Here is a 27,050-nt window from a genome sequence, read left to right on the forward strand (position 1 = left end):
GTAAACAATGCTGGTAGCGCTACAGACGTTTAGTTCAGAAATGGTCCAGGTTTCAACAATAATCCAATCGTTGATATGAGAATATTTGGTCCTTATTGTCAAGAAAATACATAAATGTTTCGTTTGGAAACTTGGTTCAATTCTAAAAGTTAAAAAAAATCATTTTGATTTTATTCAAACACAAAAGGCATTAATCGACTGTAATCTTGTAAACGTTTACCGTCATAATTATTCAAATAGGGCCACGGAACATATACAGAAAATTGTTCGTTTATCGAGGCTAAAATAGCCTTCTGGAAAGGACCAGTGTTAACCCATTTATGCCTAGTGGACTCTCCCATCCTTGTAAATTGGATCAATTTATTTCCAAAATTAGAGATGTCTGGTATATTTATTTCTATTTTTAGAATATTTCTCACAGAAATTCCTTTAAGCAAACAGCGTAGAACCAGATGAGACGACGCATTATGCGGCGTCTCATCTGGGTCTACGCTGTTTGCAAAGGCCTTTTTTCTAGACGCTAGGCATAAATGGGTTAAAATAAAAAGCGACATTGAAACGCGGGTCGAAAGTGAAACAAAAATACATAGTAATCCAATACATATTCAACATAGCACAACGCATTGTGTTTATGTTATTTTTTTCACATTGGGGTATATAAAATTTCCCAACTTAAGGTAATAAAGGGTGCAATAACTTTTCATCGGGAATTGCAAAATAGCGTCGAGATAAAAGATAAAGAGGCTTTCACGTCGTTCGTCAATAGTGTGCGACTGCTGTTAATCAATTCTTTGTACCATTGAATGTGGTGTTTAGAAAAGCCATTTTGAGTTTTTATTCCCACTTAACCTTGAGTTGGAATATTTTGTATATGTTTGTGATCGAAATTTGAAATTGTTCTAAAGCTTACTTAACCCATTTATGCCTAGCGTCTAGATAAAGGTCTTGGCAAACAGCGTAGATCCAGATGAGCTTAACCCATTTATGCCTAGCGTCTAGAAAAAAGGTATTGGCAAACAGCGCAGACCCAGATGAGACGCCGCATGATGCGATGTCTCATCTGGGTCTGCGCTGTTTGCTTAAAGGATTTTCTGTAAGAAATATTCTAAATATAGAAATAAATATACTAGACATCCCTAATTTTGGAAATAAATTTATCCAATTTAGAAGGATAGGAGAGTCCACTAGGCATAAATGGGTTAACTTACATTCTCAATATTCAGTTGAGAGGATACTCAACATCTCATCTTCTGCGTTCAGAAAAAAGTTGAGTCGTGTTCTGAGAAAACTGAGCATAATGCATATGCGTAAAATGTCGTCCCAGATTAGCCTGTGCAGTTCGCACATGCTAATCAGGGACGACACTTTCCGTCTAAATTGGATTTTTGCTAAGAAGAGACTTTATTTTAACGAAAAATGTCATAAAAGCGGAAAGTGTCGTCCATGATTAGCCTGTGCGGATTGCACAGGCTAATCTGGGACGACACTTTACGTACATGCATTATGCCCAGTTTTCTCAGAACACGACTCAGTTCATGACGCAGGGCGCTGAATCATTCATTGCCTTTACTCATTCTCGGATTTGTTTGTTCTCTTGTTTCACGAATTCAATGTCCACGTTTTGTGTAATAATATAATCCTTAATCACATATTTTGGTACCAAAACAAAACAGAATGCAAGATGTTCACAGTTTTAGCTGAGTAGGTTTCGACAATGTTTGTTTTTCCTTGCCAGGCTACACTTCTTGTACCCGGATATTCCAAACGCGCAGTTCTTAACCTAAAAATCTAAAACATAGCGAGCAGCCATCGTTTGTGTTTGCCACAAAGTACCGAGGAAGAAAGGTCATCATTAAGTTTCAAAATTTGTAACAAAGCTTTAAAGCACTTAGATTTCTTAAGCGATCATGTGAGTTCGCTATATTTAACATCACGTATACTGCTTCGAAGGCCCGATAACAGTTTATTTCTATCTATACAACTGCAACAGCACACAGAGGACGACGAAACCGACTGTATTGTTACAATTTATAAATGCATAATAAAAAAATCTGGATGTTATTCAGAAGCAGGACCTTGTTCGTATTGATAGACACCTGACGAAATCATAACTCATACTGTATAAACACCGTATAACTTGTGTGAACATGCACATGTAAGACCATTTTGTGTTATTTTGTTGAGATTGTCATTACAAGCGTATTACGTAACTATTTTACTAAAAAGAAAAAAGACTTTAGCCGCCCATGTTGTAAAAAAATATTTCTCCGTCGTGATATTGATGTAAAATGTATTCAAAAATTAAACGCACCCTTGTATTGTTTTATTCCCACCCGCTTATTAAAGATAAATCCCATCCATAAACAAACTGGATTTCTGTGTTGCAATCATTGGAAAGCCTATATTATAAGAAATACAAACCAACTTTAGAAATTAGTCAGTCAATTAAGAATGAATGTTGTTTGATATGTATCATATCTACGTGCGTATATATCCTCCGCTGTTTTCTATTCAGGAATTGTCCGCAAGCCACTGCCCACTTCAGAATACATACAACGTTTAGCTATATACATCAGTATTACATTTTGATATCAGCATACATTATCACATGGATGTTTATTTCACTAATGCTGTTTTGCACTAACGCAATACGGTGTGTTTAGGTTTGTAAACACGTTCTGTTGCGTTAAAATGTTCTTTTTGCATTTGTTCAGGTACCTTTACAGGTACCTTTACAGACTTCCAACAATAAAAAGTGCCCATAAAAATCGTAATATATTAAGTTACTATTACGAAAATAACACGGAACCATAGCTCTAAACTGTTTGACTTTAATCCTCAAAATAAATATAGAGACATGAGAGATAAACCTACACAATAATTATACACGTAGACTTTTTGTCCGACCTGTTTAAACTGTGTTTTTTGTTTTATATGTCGTTATTTCTATACGGTTATAGGCATAATGACTGTACGTGGCGTTTCAGATCCAGCTATGTGTATTACTTGTTTGAATAATTAGCGACAAAGTTAATGAAACCCCAGACTTTCGCATAATGTGTGCTAAGTGTGTCCACGACAGTGGAGCTGAAAGTAAACAATCTTCAAAAAAGAATAGATAAGCTTATACAATATACTGGCCAGGTAACAGCAGACAAAGTGACACTGAAACCTTGAGTCTAACGTCAGGAGTTAGATTAGAAAATAAATATTATAAACATATTTCACCTACTGTAATAAACTACGTTGTCCGTTTTGAACTTGCATGATAAAATGTTTTTACATAATATTTGCTTGTACGTTTACTGGTTTCTCTTACATCCATGTGGAATACTAAGGATAACACACTTATCGGTATTTACGAAGTAAAATCACCAAGTTAATTGAACACAAAAGCAATTTATTTGTGCAAAAAGCTACGAATATATCTCAACCACTGTACACGTGTTATATAGCGTCATATAACACATTTTACGCTATACGACACGCGTGAAATAAATACTAGTTGGTTCATTCTACCAGCTCCCCAATATATCAAGCTACCGCCAGTCTATAACACTTTATGTAGAAAGTAACACATACTACTTGTACGTGAGGGATACACGAACCTGAACTATTCGTTATAACAAAGACGATCACACATTTGAAGCATGCTGGAAATGATAAATACATTGATTAATTAAGACCCGTTTAGAATTTCGTCCATTTGTTGCTAAATACTTGGCTTAGGCAACACGTGTTATTTCATAGAGTGAAACTCTAGGCACTGTAAATTGTGCTATTTAATGGTGTATGCCTGAAACAAATTATCATATGTATGCCTGTATGGTGCATATAAACATAAAAAACGACGTTAACTTGAGTTATAGAATACAACGAAATATGAATCTTATTATGTATGTGTACATGCTTAAAACATGAAGGAAGATTTTATGTGACATACATTGTATATGCAATGAAATTATCCACAGGAAACCAGTGAGACGAACCTATGTTAAAGAAAGTCCAAAGTAAGCAAACGGTCTCTTAACAGATCGACAAAATGACAATTGTCCATTGTTCTCAGACTACAAGAACACATATGAGAGCTATGGATGTGGTCCAGTATGAACATGCTTGTTCGTGAATGAGTGAAGTCAGTGTAGCAATTCTGGTCCACCTTTCGCATGTTTGCCTTAAAGTTCACTCCTGCGATAGCTCTATATTTTTAGTGGAGTGAAGGTAATTCTAACATCACACATATATTTATAGATGTGTGCAATCGAGGGTGATGTTAAAGTCGTTTTTGACAGTCACCTATGACAGCTTGTGATCGAATAGGAATATAGACAAAGTATGGAATCATAAAGAAAAATATGAAACATAATTGAGTTATTTCTAACAACTCAACTGCCAGCTGGTATAACACTTAAAATGTTTTGAATTTGTTGCTTAACAATGTGCACCAAAATTAGCATGCTTATATGTATAGTTCAATGTTTGGTACACACTGTCCTTATATTTCGCTCCTTAATTCTATTTAAGTTTAAGTTTTTGTTTGTTTACGAACAATATTTAGATTTATTAACTAATTCGCTAAGACACTACGCCACAAAGCTTCGAATTTCGAGTCTGACACTTAGAATTCAAACTGGAAGATATGCTGGTTAAAGTGAATCACGAAACGAACGTTAGTGCCTTTGTTGTAACGAATTAGATGTCGAAGATGAGTTTCATGTTGTTTGTAAATGTCCTTTATACATTGGTATTAGAAGGCATAATCTAAAGAAATGTTATTATATAAGGCCTTCTGTTTATAAATTTCACAAATTGCTGAATACAACGAATACATTTGAACTTATTAAATGAGCCAAATTTGTAAAAGAAGCTCTGATTTTGAGAAATGATATTTCTAATGTTGTTAGTTAACTTCAAATAGTTGTATATATAATAAGTACTTTACCTAGTATTTTCGTAACCGTATACGATGCTGCTTATATTTATATTATTACTTTATATTATTAGTATAATTATCTCTGTGACATAATTGTATGTGAAATATCTAGTGTTTAGACGATGTACACTGTGCAAGTCTGAATAAATATTTGTCTTGTCTTTAATTATGATTTCTCAATCAAAATGAACATCAAAATAAATTTAAAGCATTTGCTGTCAAACTTCAATTCGAAATGCCTACTTTAAGGCTTATCAATGAAAAGTGGATTCGAACTCGTGACCTCCAGAAGAAAAAAAAACGCATTAACATAAATCTACGAATGCTATTGAACTGTCGTTTGAACGCAATGTCGGAAAATACAATTGTTTGCAAATAATCGACAAAAGCGTTCCAATCTTTTAATTAAGCGTTATCAGTTGTCCGATTTCGATTGATGCCTTTAAATGTGTCTTGTTCTGTGAAAATTGGGCAAAATGCATGCGCGTAAAATGTCGTCCCAGATTAGCTTGTGCAGTCCGAACAGGCTAATCAGGGGCGACACTTTCCGCTTCTATGGTATTTTTAGTTTCAAGGAAGTCCCTCCTTACCGAAAATCAAGTTTAGGCGGAAAGTGTCATCCCTGATTAGCCTGTGCGGACTGCACATGCTAATCTGGGATGACACTTTACGCACATGCATTAAGCCCAGTTTCCTCAGAACAAGCCTAAAATAAACACATGTCTGTTTTTCAAAAAAAAAACAACAGTTTTTTTAGTAAGGAGTGTTATATTGCATGTTCGAATTAAATGCAGGCATATTTTTATCTATATATTATCAGTTTTGTTGTAATTTCCCAAAATTTTAAAAACGTCCTTTTAATAACATTTTAATCATGCAATGAGCATGTAACATTTGTTTACGTCTAGTGTTCACTTGAACTATTCTGTCTATCTCTTCCTGCATGGACCATGGACATCCGTCTATTGACACAACATAATAATTAACGTATAGAAATTGAGTTGTTTAACGATATAACACGGATCTGAATATTACATCCACTTGTAATGCGTAATAATTGCAAAAATGTAAATAAAGGGAAAGCAAAGCGGTAGAATTTTATTGAGTCTTGTTTCTCTTCCAATCTCCCGCTAGACCGAGCCTTATCGGTATATATAGGAAATCGAAGTCTAGAGCCAGTACTATTGCGCTCATTTGCGCTGCAACCCGCTCGCTGTGTGGTAATACTGTGCGTCGATCACTATTTGCTCGGAACACTTTGTCTTTGCCACATTGTTTGGTGCCTGTTAACGTATTTCGTGTGGCTCGTTAGTACTAGAGACATATACCGATAAGACATGGAATAACAATAAGTGTTGGCGACAGAATAATAGAAGTTCTATGTGTGTGTTTTTTTTTTAATTTTAGCGATTTTCATTTTTCAGAACGTTTGTTTTTGTACATGACACACTATTATGCAATTAAGTGTTTTAACTGAGGAAATAGAATGTCGGTATAAGCATTCTAAATTTACTTATATGATTTCCAGACGTATATGTGTGCTAAGCTGAGAGACGACTGGAAATACGTGTTTTGTTTGAACTTTGAACTTCAACTTGTTAATGTAAATGTTGAAAAAGAAACGGATTTTGAAGAGATGATTTCAGGTAGGAAACCATTTGTATGTTTAATACCGAACGAACTTTTTAATTGATAAAATATAAATGAATTATTTTCAAAATTAATTGTTATCCGCAAAATTAGTTACTCTCAACTTTATTAAGATACTTTAATTAAACATTTGTAAGTATAGGTGATGTGAATAATGAATAACTTGAAACCATCGTATATTTTTTAACAAATGTACATTTTCAGTAATGACACAATGGTAGATTAAACTAAAATGCTTAAGTGTTAAATAACTTTTGCAACAATAAACATGCATTCGACATATCACAGCCTTTTGTCGTTAAATGTCTGTATGAACAGTTTTGCAATAATAAAACTTGTGCAATAAGTTTTCTCTTTTTAAGTAACTCAAACACGAAATTAAAATTTTATAAAAAGTATTTTACAGGCAGAAATTGACAATATGGTATGATAACACAATGATTATTTAAGAATCGTTAAATACCGTTCTAATCTTTTTAAAACGCTGTGAGTGGAATTATGTTCCGTAAGATATGAGATGTCTAACATTATCGTATCTAAAGTAATGATCCAAAACGAAATGGTTGATAGAAGGATATATACCAAGGTGCCTGTACCACGTGACTTTTTTGGCTATGTGTGGGACAATCGGATGTCAACAAAACGTCGCTTCAGGTAACGTTTTAGATAATTTCTTCATTAATTCAAAACCATTTACAAACAAAACAAAGACGAGTGCCCGGTCATTGTCAAAATACACAACTTTGTAAAGGTTGCGCAAACTTAATTAAGAATTTTTTCCAAAAAAGTGCAACCGCGTGTTTGAAAACAAACGAAGTGAAATGCTATGTGTGGTATATTTTTATTCGATCAACAAAAACGTTGATTATGATGTTGTTGAAGGTTTAAAAAATAGGGCGGAAGTTGTAATTCTTCATAGAGAAGCTACATACGTTGTATGTTTGCGCAAATACATCTAATTCGGAGTGTGTGTATGAAAATGTAATAATGCTTTATGTGGGACACATTATTGAAATACTATGTGTGGTATACAAACTAAACTAGAGAATTCAAAGATTGGCATTAACGTCAATAATATTTTAAGTCTGTCTTAATAGCAAACGTTGGTAAATAAAAAATTGTTGGTACCGTTTTGCGCCCCTTAAATATGATAATCACGACATTCATGTTACTCAAAATTATCATGATTGTCGATAATTTATATTAAGATTTTGTTTACTTGTAGAATGCCATTTGTTTGCGAACAGAGTGGTAGAGAGGTCAACACTGTCGGTGATCGCCAAACACAAAGCCACCCACGCACGAACAGGAATATATTTCTGTTGCGGCAAACCTTTTCTTGTTTGTTTCTATTAAATTGATTGTTACAAAATGTTGAATTTTCAGTGAATTGTTACTGCCAATTAATGATCTTGTTTAATACACAAAATCGTAAAGATTGTTTGTGCAAGATGTCATGTGAATATTATTGTAACAAAACTACAACAATTGTTATTGCAAGTGATATTATGGGCATCTAACAGTTTATAGGTGTCTATCGCAACCGTTGTTTATTTTTGGTGTTTTCACTTCATATACAGTTATATTTGTTAATGCAGCATTAACATACTAAACAATATCCCGAAAAGAGAAAAATAATGCATTTAAATATCAACCGTACTTTCGTTTTCACAACTGACGACAGAAATGATTCGATTTACGATGTGAATCTTTATTTAGTTTTAGTGCAGATTCGTTCATACGACACAAAGACACTATTTTGTTTTACTGATCATTTTGGCTTAGAGGACTGGGTGAGTCATGTAAAATATCGAATATAATAAATATTTTTTTTAAATAACTGGTGGCAAGATGAGTTACAGATTATTGGTCAGTAACCACATTTTAACTAACTCCTTGGACCTGTTAATTCTTTTCAGCTCGATTCAACAGAGAAAAATGCCCATAATATCACTTTAACTTCTGGTTGTGTGTTTTAGAAGGAATGTGTCAGCATTTTTGACCGTAACGATTGTTATTAAATAAGCATAAAGAGATAATACAGCATTTTTTTAAACAAATAGACAATAGGATCAATAACATTTTTTCTGGAAAATCATGTATTCGTATCTAAATCATATTGAGCTATCTTATATATAACGAATGACAATTCTTTTTTTAAGTTTTACAGTTTATTTCCTTTGTATTTTGTTCTTTTCAGTGAGATTGAAGTATTTTTGGAAGCACCTTCAAGAGACGTATTGATATCTTGATCAATGAAAAGTTGTCATAAATAGTAAATGTTCAAAAGTTTAAAAGACGGTTTGTTTTATTACCAGCATTATTGGTGCTAGTATTGCAGTGAAAGAAAACAATCAAAGTAAACATTATATAAACATTTGACATTTCAACAAATTGAACAACATTTAATGTTTATTACTTGGTGCAGTGGTAACAAGATCTAGCAGCCCCCTTTTATGACCGGGACTAATTAGTATCTTCACTAAACATCTTAAATTATTTTCAGTTATTCAGATTTCATTTGAATTGGAGTTAATGAAGTATTCATTAAATTCAATATGTTTGTTGGTATAATAACCCCCGCAAGTCAAGACATTTCGGCGATCATAATTTGTTACGACTTAATTGGAGCATTCATATGTTTGTATAGCAAGATTTGAAAATTCATAAATTGACTGATTACAATTACCTACAGTGAATACTGATGTACTTCTTTATGTATGTGGTGCTTTAATTTCTATTGTAACATTTGCATGCTAGTTATAAAGTAATGTCATTATTAATGAAGTGTTAAATTTGATATACTTTAAATATTCATATGGAGATATATACCACACACAAGCATCATTGGATGTATATTGTTATTTGTTATGAAACACCTGTTTTATTAACATACATAATCAGATTTTATATTCATCTAATCAATTTCAGTAATACATAGATACAAAACCCATAATTATACGCAAATATCAATACATACACTTTGTTTTGATTATGCAAAAATACATGTTAAATAGTATGTTTGCATAGTTAGTTGAAAAAGCTTTCCATAAACATCACAGAATGAAGCTGGGTCCCTGTCTCTGTCACTGTGGTTTTGATAATTAACTTGCCGCATAACACCTTGCGTGTAGGTTGATGATGTTCATGTAATTCTTACACAGCTTCGCACCTTAAAAGCGTTACAAATCCTTCGACTAATCCTTGTCAAGTCTGAAAAACAACAGAAGTAAAACCCATTTTAAAGCAAGTGTTTTTACTTTCTTTGTCATTCATTGAAAAAAATGGACCGAATTTAATAATCAGGCAGAAATATCAATCATGATATTTATTTAAAGACAATAAGTAAAAAAAGAAAATTTTATATTTCAACGCAATATGTTTGTTAAAAAAAAGACATTGATTGGATACAAATTATACAGTGTGTTTTATTTAAGAATTATATTAAGTAAAACATAAATTGTTTAAACATTACACAATTACTTCAGTATTCCATCATGTAATATTTGGTTAATTTGATACATTTTCAGTACAGACTGAAGTAAATGTTCTAGATTCTTACACAACTGTGTTCAGATTAAATGCAGAACTGACGGGCAAATTCTTGTATACCACACATAGCATTTCAAAAATGTGTCCCACACATAGCACTATTACATTTTATACACACACTCCGAATCAGATGTATTTGCGCAAACATACAATGTAAGTAGCTTCTCTATGAAGAATAACAATGTCCGCCCTATCTTTGAAACCTTCGACAATATTATAATCAACATTTTTGTTGATTGAATAAAAAATATACCACACATAGCATTTCACTTCATGTGTTTTCAAACACACGGTTGCACTTTTTGGAAAAAATACTTAATTATTATTGCGCAAACTTTACAAAGTTGTGTATTTTGACAATGACCGGGTACTCGTCTTTGTTTTCTTGTAAATGGTTTTGAATTAATGAAGAAATTATCAAAAACGTTACCTGAAGCGACGTTTTGTTGACATACGATTGTCCCACACATAGCCGAAAAAATCACGTGGTACAGGCACCTTGTATACGTGATAGAAGTAGTGAAACATAAAAATAATAGCACCTTAACTCGAATGCATGATTAATCAAACACAGAACTGATATCTGAAATCTAAACCAACTGAGACTAATTCACAACGGTATATCATAGTTGTTCTGACCGAATGAAACCAATCGTAAATGGTGAAATATCTTCACAAAATTGCATTTTCAAATATATGTAGAAAAATTGAACCTTATACAAGCAGACAGGAATATCATAAAACCGTTTATCAGATATTCAAACGAATATAATAATTGTGTTCAATGTTGCTCACATTCAAATAAAATGAAATGACATTTGAATTGCATATTTGTTCAACTGCGGACGTACAGTGTCAGTATTGTTAATGATATACCTATGTAAATATTGCATAATAATAAGCACTACTTTAATCATTCGAATACTATATTGACAAATATTACCGCTCTTACACGTAACAATAAAGCCGGCATACGGAAGTTGCGTCTTCGTGACATGTTAGTCCATAGAAGCCGGTGCGTATATCAATGATTAATCAGCTCTGCACTGATGAAAAGATATAAAATGGAAATAAAATGGTCATTTAGATCCGTTTTTACTCGGAAAATGTCTTTCGTTTCTTTTTTCTGTGCAAAATGGAGAGATTGGAAATAACAGGATAAGCACCCTATTCTGGTGCACTAGACATTTGAAAGCTATCTTCGTTAACTCAATAAAGATTTTTAATTTGAAACTCTCTTACACGCGTATGTTTTACGAAGTATAAACAAAGTCAAAAAATAATTTGCCTTAAACATAGAAACAGCAAAGATTTGGTTTCATATCGTGTGTGTATGCACAATATACTTCATCTTATAGAAAAGGTTATGCTTTGAGCGAGAAATAATTATTATAATCGCTATGCTGTGATTATGAGTTGAGCGAACGACAAATAAAGCATACAATAGTTTTGCTATGAGTTGTGGTAGGAGTGCGTGGAAAGTTCTTAAGATACGGATATACTTCGGTACCAAAAAAACATCATAATTCTTGATTGGCCTGTTTGACTATTAAGACTTCCTCGAATTGTTGTACACTTGTATTCCTCGAAACTGTCCATGTAAAAGATAAAAAAGCTGAAATAATGTTCCTAAAACTGTTTATAGTAAGTACATTTTTTGAAAACGATTACTCCTAATTTTACTAAATGAAGCGTATCTGTGCTTCACGTTGTTAACCCTTTCAGCGCTTGAACCGAATTTTAAAGGCCTTTGCAAACAATTTGGATCCAGATGAGACGCCACAAAACGTTGCGTCTCATCAGGATCCAAACTGTTTGCTATTCTGAAAGTATTCTTTGGAAAAAAATCGAAGAAAATACTAATTTTAGAAATTCAGCAGACGACATTTTAGCAGACGACACTTTTCCCAGCATGCAAAGGGTTAACTCGCGTACATTCAAATAAATTTGACTTCCTCTATAAGAATATAAATACGATAGATTAATCCCAGAAAAAAGTGTTACTCTTTTTGTTTATATTAACAAATAAAACATCAAAGTCGTATTAAACACTCACCATGTAGGCAGATTCAGATATCATAACGGATTTAAATCAAAAACGTGATTTATACAATGGTTATTTTGAACAATATAAAATCCACACGACAATGATATCCTGTACAGACGACACACAGTATCTTTAACGGAGAGCCACTGCGGATGTATTTCCCTCTTTCAGAATAACGCAAACGGTAACATGATAATTACGGATAGCTTTTGTTCGTGTTAATGAAACCTGAAAACTGAGTTCACTATAATGAAACACAAGATAATCGATAGACATTGTATCTTTGATCATGCTGTTAAACACAAAAGACGGAATTGTTGTCAATTATAACAATAGACAACCGCCGTTATTTAATACTGAACATATTGTGTTTAAACTTCTAATGTAACGTAGTAATAACAGTGCAAATACAATTAACGAAAACAAATTAAATGAAAATCTCAATTGCAATAGGCGGTCTCCTTCAACAAACAAAATATGGTAAACACGCATACTTATTTAATGTTTAAATGTGAAAATGTTGTTTATGTGAGTTATTGAAACTTCATATAGTTTAAATCTAAAAAAGGAGTTTTCCAAGTTTCAGACCCAGGATAACTAGCGATAATCAACTAAAGTTATGTCACTTTAGAATCCGACGCAAAAATTTAGATAAAAATAGATGGTTTTGAATGAATGCGTTGCATGTCCTGGTGCATGTTTTATCGACGATTATTAATTATTCAAAGAAATATACATAAACGTCGATGGCACCTCCCTGCACTGACATGCATTTCCTGCTTTCAATAAGAATGTATTCCCCGGGAGCCTATGCAGTAATTTACGACATGTCTTTATAAGTAGCGTTAATGAAACTATTAGCTAAAGTTTTATGCGCGATTACAAGGGTGCGAAATCTGCATCTATTTTCCAAATGGGTTGGTAACAGAAATAGCGACCGCAACAGGCATCCAAACCATTCATTTCTTATGACAGGCACTTCCCGCTATGAATGCCATAAAGTACCATAAACTTTCAATTATGTTCGACCACTTTACTTAATGACTCCCGGGTATTTGTGTTGTTGTTTTTCAAATACAGTAATCAATACGTGTCATGCTAGATTGTAAAATTGTATTTTTCCTTAACAGATTGTCGCATATTAAACAAGGTCGATTTAAACGACATTCATGAATACAACAAAAATATCAATATTTTAATAAAATACATGTGTAGCATTCTATAAGACAGACATGACAACTTACTTTTTCTTTAAACCATTTAGGCCTAGCGTCTAGAAAAAGGCATTGGCAAACAGCGTAGACGCAGATGAAACGCCGCATGATGCGGCGTCTCATCAGGGTCTGCGCTGTTTGCTTATAGGAATTTCTGTAAGAAATATTCTAAATATAGAAATAAGTATACTAGACATCCCTACTTTTGGAAATAAAATGATCCAAATTAGAGGGATGGGAGAGTCCATTAGTCATAAATGGGTTAAATGTAATGTCATTTTTGCACTGTATCATAAAACTATTTAAATCGTCGCATAACGTATCAATATGCAATATTTTAGTCACTGATCACTTCCATATATAGAAACTGCTGAAGTATTGCAACGTTTAAAATGCTATGTTATTTCAATACATTAATATCAGTTATAATAATTAGTAATTAATTAAGTTAGCTTTATAACCATATAGCTCGGTTGATGCGTTTTAAACCTCGGACCACTTTTGTATTCCGTAAAATGTATTGTCTAAACGCCATTTATGCCCCAATAACATTACATTTCTGTGAGGACCTATTTTTCCCTAATTATATGTGCAGGAATATTCAATTGTAAATGTCATGCATACTTGTGTTAATTCAATGAAGTTTCTCCACAATTATAATAATGCACTTCTATTACCATCTGCTTTCATTAATCATTTCACTCGAGAGGAAACCACTAAATCAAAATCCGTATAATTATATTTATTTACGATAAGCATAATAATGTATGCTTTCAGCGCTAACATTAACACTTCAAAAGTCATATATTTCGGCCATCAACTCTCAAAATAAAACCCCATACCTACATTTAGCATTAAAACTATGCGTGAATAATCTCTATAGCACATGCCGATCAGTATATTATGTGTTGCAGCATACTGTTTTGACATAAGATTCGCGTTATACGAAAATGAGTTTTATGCAATGTGCGGACCGGTCTGATAAACGGACAGGATAGAGCCCGGATGCGCAGGCTGGACTGGAGCTACGTAGGTTGCATATTGCAGTGGTGAAATTTCTGCAATACGCATGTCATAGTGTGTACCTTGTTAATAATGAACGGCGTCGTTTCCTGCAACTATTAATTGCAATTGTAATTAAATATACCTTTAAAGTAGTCACCCATACCGTACTGTAAATTAAACATATAAACACTTGGGAATAATGGTATGATGATGCGATTGATTATAGTTCGCATTACGATATTTAGAGTGATGGTATTTCATTCGAAACCTGAGATTAAATAATCGCATGGCCGGTCAATAGAGAACGGTCCCGAGTTCTAGGGCCATGTTTTATCAGAGATCGTACAAAAAATTTAAGGCGCGACTGAATTGTTGGCTCGCCAGAAACGACGAGGTGAACGACGTAGCATCAATATGTTCAAACAATAAGTAATGAGCCTCGCTAATGGAATACTGGGCTTTATGCACGTGCGTAAAGTATGGTCCGCGGTCGACCCAGGCCTATCCGGGCCCGGACGATTCGTTTCCTGGGCTTTATGCACGTGCGTAAAGTATGGTCCGCAGTCGACCCAGGCCTATCCGGGACGATGCGTTTCATGGGCTTTATGCACGTGCGTTAAGTATGGCCCGCGGTCGACCCAGGCTTATCCGGGACGATGCGTTTCCTGGGCTTTATGCACGTGCGTAAAGTATGGCCCGCGGTCGACCCAGGCTTATCCGGGACGATGCGTTTCCTGGGCTTTATGCACGTGCGTGAAGTATGGCCCGCGGTCGACCCAGGCTTATCCGGGACGATGCGTTTCCTGGGCTTTATGCACGTGCTTAAAGTATGGTCCGCGGTCGACCCAGGCTTATCCGGGAAGAAACGTTCCGCCTGTATGTGTGTTTTTGTATAAAGTCTTTTCTAAACTTAAGTATAGGCGGAAAATGTTGTTCATCTGCGGACTGCACAGGCTAATCTAAGACGACACTTCACGCGCATACATTAAACCCGTAGATCCGAGAGCGTAGCTAGGATACTGAAATGCACTTAGATTTTACACAATTGTTGTTCTTCAAAACCTATATCGCACGCAGGTTGACAAACTCTATATGCTTGTAAAACTCTAATTTGGGAGCAATTCCTTTTTGTTTCCTCTTATTTGATAACAGAACAATAATACATTTTTACTGATCAAAACTAGTTTCTCCGTAGTGGAACTGTCGATGCCAAGAATTGTGTGTATAACCAGTTGTAGTGCTAGCCGAACGTAAACCTCGGAGTTCTTTATTAACGTCACATAATGAAAACTGATAATTGATCAGTTTTGCTTCTTATTTGATTGTGTTCTTGTTTGTGCAAATTTTAAAAGATAACTACCCGGTATGCTTACTCTTTTAAGGCTTGGAACTCATCTCTTGTAAGTTGTTTAACAGCTTTTATTCTGACCCTTGTCTTAACCGGCGATTTTCAAGTTAAAATAAACGATGAAAATACAAGCCGTATGGCATAAATATGTCATTCAATTTTGATTCGGTTTTAATGATAGGCCACACACGTGACATTCCGTACAGACCCCTTCCCTTCCAACTTCCTCGGAGCATGCTGAGCATTATTCCGCATCAAGAATTGTAATTTGTTCGTATGATGAATGTCTACGGCCTGACACATGCTTTATGGGTTTTGATCGGAAAATATTGATGTTTCCATAAACACTGCCTTGTTCTCTGTGTCAATTCATTTCCTGACCAATTCTGCTTTACATCATAGCGTCACGGTATGTCGGACATGTGATGTATTATATAAACGCAGTCCGCTGCCAATCAGTTTGATGTGGCGCTTGTCCCGAATCATATGATTTCTGACGAAGCCAATTTAAAAAAATAAAAAATGGGATGATCATGATCTGACCGTTTAGATGTGTGGTTTATATGCGAAGTCCTAATCGTATTTCTGCATGTGTGTGTGTTAACAATGAACAAACTATCGAACCAGCGGCTCGATAATTTCCGTAGCATGTGGATGACATTTTAAATATTTCTATTGCATGAAATGCCTTTAAAAACAATTCCGTTTAATTCCACTCTTTTAATGTACAATGTATATATGTGTATGATATGTGTTTAATTTGGATGACTATTGAAATGTAAAATGTATTAACCAATAATTGATAACGATTATTAAGCCGACAAAAACATGCAAAGCACAAAGATGCCGGTCCCGTAAGTTGTCATGTTTTCTTTGTTCTAAAGTGTTTTATGTTAAAACAATTTGTAATCGAACCTATATCAAATAACAATACAAACTTACAGGATAGTATCAAAGATTGGTTCCTACTGATATAGTTGGCTTTTCATTTTTCATTTACTATGTTCTTTTATTGTTTGGAAGCGAAAACCCTCTGAAATGTAGAATGTTGTCTGTTACAGCTGAAGGTCATACATTACAAAAATGCATTAATGTGTACAAACCATATGCAGGAGTGGATTAAGAATTAATCGGAACCATTAAACCTATTGATTGTATTTGAAGTCTGACAAATGTCAATCAAACGATATCACTGTTGAGATGCCGCCATTGTGCAATAAGTGATCGGGCGATAAATTGTGTAACTTTGAAACAAATATGTACAGCAATATTCCTCTGAAAAATATTCCTCTGAAAAAGAAAGTACCTCGCACTACATATTTGATGTTTACTTGATCGGTTAACCGTTCATTAATTATTATCTTTGAGGAATGCTTTCGCCCCGAAAACGTACAAATATATACTTAATAATTTATTATTACAGGTCAACAACTGGTATGGTGATAAAAGACAATTCTCCCAATGACGTACACATGCACACGTAAGTAACCAAATTATTAAAAAGTTAATGCTACATAGTGCAAGGTTAAATGTGAAACCTGATAACAGGTCTTATATGCGTGAATTAATTATGCATAATCTAACCCACCTTTGTGGGCAACCTTCTTACAGTCGCATTGTAAAAACAAATCTTGCTTTAAACAATCAAATATTAATTAGGTATTGCAGAAGATCGACCGCAAAATTTGAATTTCCTGTATAAAATACAGTTGTATTATATACACTTGTCGGGCATAAACGAGCAAGAAGTGTGTCTAAGATATAATGAAGGGTGTACCGAAATTCTCAACTTTATTGTTTTACACTGATTTAAAGGAGAAATATTTTACAATGATTATATTATTAATGCATCTGATGCACGTATTGCGATTTGAAAATGTAAAACTTCGACTTTTAAAAAGAGGTTCCCTCTTGCAATCACGGTAACGTGTCGAATAGAGATAATGACGTCACCGTGCCGTGCTGTTACGGCAACGAAACTCTCTTGACATCTATCTTATGCAAGTCATAAGTCATATGCAGAACATAATAAACTATCGAATTGTGACTGGGTTGTTTGCTTTGACAATTGGCAAATATTTAAAAAGGCGTCGTCGCATCCTCGTTTCACATCCTACAAATCGCTTAAGCGACTTCTCTGAGAATGTTCTTTACAGCTCATATTGTATTATCCGCGCTGTAGCCTAGAGCAGCAACGACTTAATTTCCCGCATAAATGTCGATAAATTGCTCATATGACGTTCATGACTGCCGCCCAATTTCAAATGAATCACATTTTCAAGTGCTAACGAATTACCCCTTATGTTTTATCACTTCACGAAAGGCAATCACTAACTCATCTTATAGGATATTTGCTGAACGGTCAATTTCACATTAACTTCACCCTAATGAAATGTCTGATTTATACTGTATCTCAATTATTCACCGATATTAAGTACACTGTACAGAAATAAGTGCAAAAGGGATATTAATGATCGAGTCCTAACCATGGCTAAACTCGCGGCTTTATTTTATATAATGATACTTCTTGGGTTTATATTACAACGGTAAACACAATATCATAGTAGAAGCATCCAATCTGTTTACAAAGGCATTGAAAACACATAAGGGCATAAACATACGAGCCGCGTGCGAAAATGGGCCTTATGATGTATCCGAAATATGTAGCTCCGTATATGCCTCTGCATCCGTTAACTCTGACGAGGACTTCGCTAATGAGACCACGACACCTTGTGTGACCTTACAGCGGACAAAGTGGCTCTTGGCAAGACGTGCGATGGCGCAGCCTGGTCAAGAGATAAGCTGGCTGCATATTGCATGCTATTCAGTTTTGCGCGACACGGTTAATACATCTGTTCAATTTTGTATGCTGATTGTCAGTTTCTATAAGTTGCATTCATTGGTATGTCTATTTATTGTATGGTATAGCATAGACAATCGGTCAAGTGCCATAAGTACAAGACTAGAGAATATTAACACGAATTTATATAAATTATTTTAAGTTTGCGTTTTGGAAATCCGGCAAAAAGCATTTGATAATTTAAAAACAATGTAACACAGTATAGTCAAAGTGCATCAGAACAATAGATAAAAAAGCATACATAATTAAGTAATTTGACAAGATAGTTAATTTTTAAATTTTACTAAATTTGGCCAGTTGGATTTATTATAATATTTTGTTCGTAGATATGTATAGATGGAGCAAATAAGAAAGAAGTGATATTCGGATCTAACAGAGTTTGCGTTTCATTTTACATTTACGTTCATCTGTGTGTATGTTATTATATCTACACGTCTCTACTTCTAATTTATGTGCGCCAAGTCTAAATCTTGTTAACTGTTGTTGCTGTTTTTATTATTAAAATTCTGTAGAATTCTAGTTTCGGCTGGGTATACATTGTATAAAGTGTGCATTAAATAATCCGACTGTTGCTTAATTATTAACCAATAACTGAGGGCACGTTGTTTGCATATACCCGGTAATAGAAAAAGAAATGCTGCCTAATTTACCCCAAAATAGCGGCATTAGGTCTGTGAGTGTACATCAAGAATAGGTTTACACAATTTTAAATTTAAAGTTTATCACTTCTTTTATGTTGTAAATTTCCCGTATTTCAAATCCATAAAGAATAGTTGCGAGAAAAAAACAAGAGAATCAAAAAGAGCGAGTTTTGTTTTAGTGCCAAGCTGCACTTAACTAAAATGGACAATAATTGATTGTAGCTTTTAAGGCTTGTTTATTATTTGCCTTAATTGTTCTAGTCATATTACCAGTATAGTTTAGTTTAAGGCCTAAGTAGCAGAATTCATCAACAGTTTCAAGAGCCTGTTGATTAATAGTCCAACTTTACAAACAAGTAGTTTTTTTCTTCAAATACGCAATTTTTTGTTTTGTTCACATTTATTTGTTATCCCCATTAAAGAAATATAATAAAATTGTAATGTAGACTTTCTGGATTTGTAGTTAATAATTTCGTTTGTTATTTCATGAGTGATCATAGAAAATATATTTTCACGTGTAGCGTGATCTTACACTGTCATGAACATTTTTGTTTCTTGTGTGCCCCTTCTTCAAGAAAATAATCAAAAGCTGTTTCCCTTTCGCTGAAAAGCTACCCTTTCTCCCGTGACGTGCCTCAATACATTTCAATACACAAAATGACGTCATTTTTTCGACGAAATGACGTCACTATTTCAGCAAAATTATCCAGTTAATATATTTACATTTTAAATAAACTGTGAAAAAAGCATAAACTAAAAATAATGTGTTGGAATCGGTGGAATACCGAGTTTAATTCACTAGCGATATGATAATCTTGAAATAGAAAAAGTAGTTCCGAAAATGTGTTGTTTTCACCGGAAAAAAAATTGTTCATTTTCACTGCTGTTATTTCCATGCAGAAATGTCATACTTTATCATTAGGTATAAAAGAAACGTATATCTGTTTTGGTTAAATTAATACGATTATAGGTGCTACCTAATTTACGGGCAAAAGCTTTTTAAGTTTTTTTTGATAACCATGTATTTATAATAAATATATGTACATGATTGTGTTCAAAATATAATAATTGTTGCAATAATTAAGTAATGCATCTAAAAAAATCATTCTTAAAACCAGTTACATATTCCAAGCTTAAAGATCTAGCATCGTATTTTTTAATTTGTTTCTAGCGACAGGAATTTATAGCTGGTTCGGTGTCTGTGGTATAGTGGATGGGGTGTCTGCTAACTGGCTTAGTCACTGGGAGGTCTCTGTATTGATCCCTTAAGTGGGAGCATTCTTTAGATAACCCTAAAGACATACTATGGCGTACCATTTGGGTTGAAAGTCAAGAAGACCTACAAGTTAAAAAGAGAAATGTACGTCGAAGTACAATAATTGTACGTCGACATAAATATAAAATACACTTCGAAGTATATATTTGTACGTTCAAAGTACAATTTGTACTTCGACATACATGTTTGTACTTCTACGTATACATTTTCTGAACAGCCAATCAAAATACTAGTCTCTTGAGCCACTTTTCCTTCAGATTTATTCATAATAAATGTTTAAAATCTCTTTTTATTGAGGACAAAATGAATAAAAATATCAGAATGGCAAAAAAACAACACATAGAAGTTTCAAGTATTTAATGCATTGAAAGAGATTATATACAAATTTGAAGAAGATTCAATTGTTACCTTTTTAAAATTAAAATTATTCAGCATATTGTGAGTATTAATTGATCATGCGGGGCGGAGTATCACGACCGTCCAGCGCATTACTGTGTAGGAAATTCCCAACGGTAACCAAACAGTTACCAAGCATTAACGGGATAAATAATGTATTATAACCTCCCCGTTGATCGTATTTTGTGATAACCATAACTTGCATAAGTCAGAGGTTAATTCCGCCGCGCCAGGTCAATAAATACGCACAATATCTATGAGTTAAGCGGTCGATAGTCGCATAATTTGGTATAAATTATAATAATAATAATGTTTAATAAATACGCACAATATCTATGAGTAAGCGGTCGATAGTAGCTTAATTCGGTATAAATAATAATAATAATAATGTTTAATGTCAAATATCTCTAAAAGCAACAGACGTAACGTGTCTTCTGATTGGCTAACACTCAAGGGTCGGTGAAAATTGTACGTCAGAGTACATTTCTCGTTCTACCTAGTAGGTCTTGTAGACTGTCGACGTCATGGTACGTCATATAGACAATAAGTACTGGTCCTACCCAGGAAACAGTTTGTTTCATCAAATGTCTCAATTCAACTTGACAGCTTGCTAAAGCAGTTGCATTTAGCATACAGTACACTGATTTAACATAATCAAAATCATGTGATGTGTCAAATCAATTTTGATTGACAAATTTGACAGGGTTTTTGTTAATCCAATAAGTTTTAGACTGTCAAATAACACACACTACGTATTGAAAGCCATACCTGAAGCTTTCGTCTGTATATCACTGACTTCAAAAGAAGAATGATTTCTACTGTTGGGAAACGTTAACACCACTTATTGTCTTCTTATTTATTATCAATGTATAATTATGTTTAACAGCAAAACAACATACTTGTTTTGCAATTAAAATATTTAATAAATACAGGTATCTTGCAGGTTTCTAATTTTCTTTCGCAAACTATTGTTGAATAGTTTAAATTTTGTCGCCACTAAAAAAACTAGCCATTTTGTAGCAATTCTAAAATCACAGTCTAAGCTGCATACACTAAGCTCTATAGTTGCAATTTGAATGCAAATATTAGAATGCATCATGTTATATAATCCGTATTTTTTATTGAAACATTCAAATAACACATAACACAGTACATATATAAAAAGGTATGTGGTATTGTGTGGAGATACAAAACACTTCACATCATTTATTTGCACATAAAATAATAGTTACAAAATAAGTAAAACTAAAACACTGTCATCAACCTACATTTCAAGAATATTTACGTATATGAAATTACAAAGTGGTGTTATTGTATTACCTTTTACAAAATTAACATTGCTGGTTTTGTACTAGCCATAAAACATTTATCATGGATTAACAAGGAACAACCAAATTATTAATTATACAATAGAACGGAAATCATATTAATTGCATTATGCATTTACTAAACAAGCTATTTGCTACTGTTTAGAATTACACTATCTTACTTAAAATGATCACAGGTACTTAGTGCTTTTACATACTTGTGGTAAGTTTTTTATTACTAGTTAGTAGTTTGACAATTATCGGCAGACACTTGTCGATATACAGACAAAATTTGCATGGGAACTTTCATATTTTTTTCAGCATAATTGCCTTCAAATTGTTAATTTAACAACCCTTTGATATTGTTTGCACATCTGATCTTATTATACCATAGCTGATTTTTGTTTATAGATAGACATATATAGACTTTTCAAAGTTCTATAAAAGTTCACACATGTTCCATCCAAGTAAACAAACAGAACCAATAAAGATCACCACAGATAATAACTGTGTGTATAGCTTGGAAATTTTGATAGTTCAGGAATCGCTCCTTTGTTGATTTCTGTAAACCAAAACTGTCAGTTTTGCTGGATAGAATGGCTTGTATGATGCCCAGCTCTTGCCTTGGCAGAACAGCTTCTAAAAACGGAAAACCAACAAATATCTTAAAAATTGATCAATAATGCAGACAATTTATAAATGTCTTGTTTTTTGTTGATTTCAAATCTGGAATATTGTTTACGTAAGATTGTGGTACGGAAATCCAACGGTATCGGATTTTGTGGTTTTAGGCCTAAACTAATTATAGTGATATGTAACCTTTCGGGATATCGGTAAAGTGCGAGCAGACGAGGTGTAAATACGTTAAAATTAAAGCTAAAAGACTAAAAAGTTAGATCGGAATATCTTTAAATTTTGTGAATAAATGTGTTTCTGGTGGATAACAACGACAACGTACCAGAATATTGCTCATGAGCACACGTAAAACTTCTTTCTGAGAGCGAATGGAAAATGCGTTACAAATTCTGACAAATAAACAGTAGGGTGTCGTTATTGAAATACCGCGAGAATACTGGAAGAATAGAGATGCCAACGATAATGTTTAAAACAAATAATTTTTTAACAAGCGTTTGTGATTTGTCAGGATAATAATAACAATAAGATATCGAAAAGATCAAAGCAAATAAATTCGACAGAAATCTGAGATTCGGCAATATATTAAAAACGGGTTATGTTCACTTAAATTGTGTTTGGTAAAGACTGTCACTATATGTAGTGAACCAGTCTTCGGCTTATCCCACTGAAGAAGAGCATTCAGGAGAGATAATTGAGTAATGACTTAATTCTGGAACGGCTGCGAAGAAAAACAAATAATGCGAGAATATTTAGTGCAATTCGCTACAAAATTATGATGTCATTGATGTATTTTTCCTGAGGTATGTATTTAAATGTGATTTAGCATATGTCAAAGTGTTTTTGATTTGTTCAAGGTCATAAATAGCATCGCGAAAATATATGTCGCGTGGCAAATTTTTTTGAGTCGCATCCCATATGTGGTATTCTTATGTAATTTAATGTCTAAATTTCCATATGTATGAACGGTCAACGCCCGCTTCGCGGGCTTTTGCCCGTATTAATATCAATACAATCATTTATGTCATTAATTAATAAAATAAATAATAGGAGGTGATACTGGTTCACCCTGTTTTACTCCTAACTTAACACAAACAAGTTCAGAATTTGAAGACATATCTTTATCGTTTTAAGACATGATGTAACAGCTTTCTGCTTAAAAATCAAATTCAAATATTGGCGCGTGTACATTAGAATACTAAAAACGTGCTTCACATTGCTGGTTTATAGCATGCACAAACAAATGTGTCATTTTCTAAACACTACCATTTTTTTCATTTAGAAATCAAGAACACCGTAAGTGTTTTATTGAATTTGAATATTGTTTCTTAAAATACACAACAACACCACCACTTTCTCGCTTTGCTTTCTTGTTACAATTTGGACGGGGGAGATGAACAACAATTAAAATTATCAATATGAATGTTTTTCTAGGCTATAGTTCGATTGTCAGTGAAAATTAGAATGTCATAAGAATTAATAGAATTTAGAAAGTCAATGCCATTTATTTTCGATCAAAGACCCTGAACATTCAATAACTAACACTTCGCTGCTTCTGCTCGATTTTCTTATGCTTTTGGGTAGTGTCGTGACTTCCGGTGTCGCGACGAAGGTTTCATGGTGAGGCATATATCATTGTAATGTGTCGAGAGTTTCATTTTCCACATGGATTAAGTTAATTTATAAATATGTTGGTTCGGACAAAGTTAATTTAACAATATGTTGGTTCGGACAAAATTAAAACAGTGATGATCCTACACGAGAATCGGATTACCTTGAATTCGCTTTACCAGTATGTTCAAATAATTTCACATTTAAGATCATATCATTCTGGCGTTCGTGAATATGGTTACAAATTGTTAGATACTGCATACATATGCACTTGTTATTACTTCAAATCTTATCCGACACACATTTGCCAGAATATTGTGTTTTTGTTGTTGTTGTTTTGTCAGATATTTAACACAGCTCAACATTCAAAACATCTTTTACATATAATTTACTACCTTTGTATTGTTTTGTACTGTTCCCAGAGAAACGATTTTCTCTGACCAATAATTAAGTTAGTGCATGAACTCGCATACGTTTATTTCTGCGTGTGTGATAACATCTCTGTTTTATAGTTTCACCTTTATACTTTCGAATAAGAATTGAACTATAATGGTTTTAATAAGAACACAAATAAATAGCACTGCTATTTTGTTTCATTAATTCCAATGAAAGGTACATTTATAAAAGCAACACAGCGATAATTGTGGATTATCGGTTCACATTTACATGTCTTTGGACGTTATAAACTTAAGTCGAATTTAAAGTGTCTTCTTTCTGAAGAAACACTCTCAGTATAGCCAAAGCTTACCTCATTCTCTTGCTGAAGACGGTGTTGTGCTGAAGCGGTTTCTAAAAAGTTGTACTAATATGACGGTCTGTATCCGTCTGAATTAACCCTAATAGCGGATGTGTTTGACAAGAAAACACAAATGGAAATCCGATTTTAAATCAGAGCCATACAACTGTGAAACGGAACTACTAATATTTAAGATTTAAATATTAGGCCCGTTGTTAAGCATCAGTTCTGTTCGCTAAATTGGAATGTATCTATAGGGTAAATTATAGTGAAAGATTCACATTGCTTTCGTTTCATTATTTACACGTCTTTTGACGGGACATCTACGAACTATAGCGAATTATGTAGAATTTATCATTTTAGATTGGCAAATTAAATTGCACTTATTGTTGCATACATGCCGTTGTTGCATACATGCCGTACTGATCTGTATGTATAGTGAATGCTATTAAAATCAATGTATTTTGTGGAAAATGCACGTTTAAAGGGACTGACAACCACGATGACGAAGAAAAGAAAAGTTGTAAAATACCGTATTTTTACAATCATTAGTTTATATTGATTAAAATATCATGACAGGTATATTACAGAGGGGGTAATCACGTGATAGTCAAGATGGCGACCTCCATACCGAGACAGTTATTTTTTGCCGTTTTATATCCTTTATTACTTCTGTTTATTTTGTAAATGACGCTCACTTTCCAGCCATATCAGTAAAAGGGTGATTAGCGTTTATTTCGTGTTTAAATTCGCTTTATATCTCGACTTTACTCCTCGCAAATTTTCTTAGTGGAGTCCTAATTAGGTCATCCCGCTAAGAAATTTCGCACCGAGTAAAGTCGAGATATAGAGCGAATATTACTATGAAATAAGAGCCAGTAACTTTCTTCCTGATATGGCTGGAAAGTGAGCGGAATAAAAAAATAATACAAGTAATAAAGGATATAAAACGACGAAAAATACCTGCCTCGGCATGGACGTTGCCATCTTGTTTGTCACGTGATTACCCCCTCTGTATATTACATTACTTTAAAAAAGTTCATATTTTCAGTATATTCGGTAATAAAATTTCGCGATGTGAAATCGAACGTACATCGCGAAAATAGGTGAAATAACGATATACACACTATAATAACGCAAAACGTTTGATCATTTTGTATATAAAATATATACAATTCACTACGCATGCACAATTTGCATTCCTGGTAGACATACTCATTAAAACTTATTACCGAATATACTGAAAATATGAAAACTTAACAACTTTTTTCAAGAAATGTAATATACCAGTCGTTATATTATAATCAATATAAACTAATAATTGTAAAAAAAATACGGTATTTTACAACTTTTCCTTGTCGTTGTGGTTGACAGTCCCTTTAATGGGCGGTTGAGAACTATTCAAATGTTATTGGGTATTTCAAATTGCTTATATATGTAAATATTAGAGGAATGCTTCTGCGTTGATTTTTTTTTTTTTGGGGGGGGGGGGTTGATATCGATATAAATTAAGTTGTGACATAGTTTAAAACAATATTGAAGTTTTATAACAACTGGAAGAATATGACTGCATTGCAAGCTCTGATTTTTTTAATTCTATATCATGGCAACATAACCGTGAATTTTTGTTAGGTCTTAAAACTATTAGATATGACAGCACCATAATTATACTACACGACGTTGTTATCACCATCATTATACTACACGACGTTGTTATCACCATCATTATACTACACGACGTTGTTATCACCATCATTATACTACACGACGTTGTTATCACCATCATTGTACTACACGACGTTGTTAGCACCATCATTATACTACACGACGTTGTTATCGCC

At 33.6% G+C, this 27,050-nt stretch overlaps 1 protein-coding gene across 2 annotated transcripts in view; it reads left to right on the forward strand.

The window, feature by feature from the left end:
* The window catches only part of LOC127856477 (5-hydroxytryptamine receptor-like), an 83,038-nt gene that overhangs the window by 10,009 nt on the left and 45,979 nt on the right, over nucleotides 1–27,050 (forward strand). Inside the window, exons 1-2 of one of the 2 annotated variants that reach the window (XM_052392695.1) lie at nucleotides 6,144–6,579; nucleotides 17,173–17,229. The gene's annotated coding sequence lies outside the window, so the exon portion shown is untranslated. Of the gene's footprint in view, nucleotides 1–6,143; nucleotides 6,580–17,172; nucleotides 17,230–27,050 lie in introns of those variants that run through there. The other variant, XM_052392694.1, reaches the window with a different exon arrangement.

Source organism: Dreissena polymorpha, chromosome 13 (genome assembly GCF_020536995.1).
Source record: "Dreissena polymorpha isolate Duluth1 chromosome 13, UMN_Dpol_1.0, whole genome shotgun sequence".
Taxonomy (NCBI): Eukaryota; Metazoa; Mollusca; class Bivalvia; order Myida; family Dreissenidae; genus Dreissena; species Dreissena polymorpha.